Source organism: Hemitrygon akajei, chromosome 13 (assembly GCF_048418815.1).
Source record: "Hemitrygon akajei chromosome 13, sHemAka1.3, whole genome shotgun sequence".
NCBI classification, from domain to species: Eukaryota; Metazoa; Chordata; class Chondrichthyes; order Myliobatiformes; family Dasyatidae; genus Hemitrygon; species Hemitrygon akajei.
The window spans coordinates 68,803,710-68,805,479 of record NC_133136.1 but is presented as its reverse complement, the minus strand read 5'-3'; the positions used below and the strand labels follow the sequence as shown (position 1 = coordinate 68,805,479).

Here is a 1,770-nt window from a genome sequence, read left to right as displayed (position 1 = left end):
TACCTGGGCTTTGTCAACTCTAGCCCCACTCCTTTCTAGTGTCCATGACCTCTCCATTCTGTCATCCTCTTACTCCATCTTCTGCTCAGCAAAAGACCCAGATTCCCTCAGTCTCAGGCACACAACAAGAAAAAAACACTCCCTTCATTGGATGGCATGCATTCCAAAGTGCCTGTTATCTCTAGCCATAACCCAAACACTGCTGCTACAGAGAAACCATTACATTAGCAGTGAAACCTTTCCCCTGGTGTCACATGTTTTAATGGCATTTCAAAGATACTAAACTGAAGCCTGCCAATAGCCAACTAAAAACTTACAGTACACTAGAGAAAAGAAAATACATTCATGACAATGAAATATAACAACCAAATAGTCACATTGAGCATTTATGTGGTAAAAACGGGAGGTCCAGCGTTGTGGGAAGTGGGTGTGACTGGTTGAAACAACGGCAACTTGATTAGCGATCCATCCATAATTTGCATGTCATATTCCCTGCAATGAACATCACAGAAAGTGAATTAAGAAAGGTACTAATGATACTCCAACTCTCTCCATGCCAAATACCATGAACAGTTGCCCACCATTGGACAAACTGGTGTTGATGCCAACTTCTGTGCCTCTGGTTTGAAAGCAGATTGGCCCAAGGAAGGACCATGCTGCTCAGAGGACTCGTAAAAGTGATAAAAGCAGTGGTCTGACTACAAAAATTTTGTAGGCAATATATCCGAGAGGGTTTCTGACATGTTAATAAGGAAGCTACCTGCAAAAAGTGGCTTGATATTACGCTGCAAGAGTGTTCAAGGAGCTTCAGCAAAGTTGGAAGCATTTGGCTTTTGTGAGTATAAAGAAGCTAAATCTTTTCTGCGTGCATTAAGGTTAATTCATGAATTTCAAGTGGGAGACAAAAAGCTGTGTGTAAAAGTAGATGCAAAGTCCAAAGCCCAGCTGAATGAATGGAAGGCCAAAAAGAAAGGTATCAATGGAGATAAAAAGGATTCGTCAGATGATGTTATAGATGTGGAAACCATGAAAAGAGATCAAATCATCAGGGGAGCAATAGAAGGATTAATAAGAGAATACTCCAGAGAATTAAATACACCTTTCCAAGATCAAGGTGCACAAGCAGAAGAAAAAGGAAGGAGAAGAAATGTGCCCAGAGCTGTCAGATCTACTTCCTGCAGATTCAGAGTCATCGCTTACAACTACCATGGAAGGGGCCCCAGAACCTGAGATTGTTTCACAGCCGCAAGTCTCACCTGCCAAGCAGAATGACTTTCTTTGTCAGGAAAGATATTATCCCATGAGAGTAAAAACACCTCCGCAGTGATTAAATCTTTAGGGTTGAGTGGACAGTTTAAAATTTAGTATGCTGTGGATGACTGTTTTTTGGTGGTTGTATTATATAATACACTGTGTATAGTATATAGTTGAAATGCATTCTACATTGAGTTGAAGATTATTGCTAAGCAGGGTAGCATATTGTGTATTTAATAGTTCAGTAATATTTAAATAATATTCTGTGTGTGTATATATATATAGTTTAATTAAGCATTTTCGGTTGTGTAAATAATTGTTTACAGGTTATATATAATACACGTGAATTCCATCCGTCATCATGCTATCAAGCAATATGCACACGTTTCGCTTGAAGTAAATCCGAAGTTAGACCCGCGTTTCAGACTCCTGTGTCTTCCTTTGAATTAGTTTTAAAGTTTTGAAGTTACAGAACATACACTTAGTATCTAGCAGTGATTTTCAATCATAAAGTAG

At 39.1% G+C, this 1,770-nt stretch overlaps 1 pseudogene; it reads left to right on the top strand.

Annotated features, from left to right (window-relative positions):
* Window positions 1-565: 565 nt before the first annotated feature.
* LOC140737553 (RNA-binding protein 25 pseudogene) lies at window positions 566-1,230 on the top strand (annotated as a pseudogene).
* The last annotated feature ends 540 nt before the right edge of the window (window positions 1,231-1,770 follow it).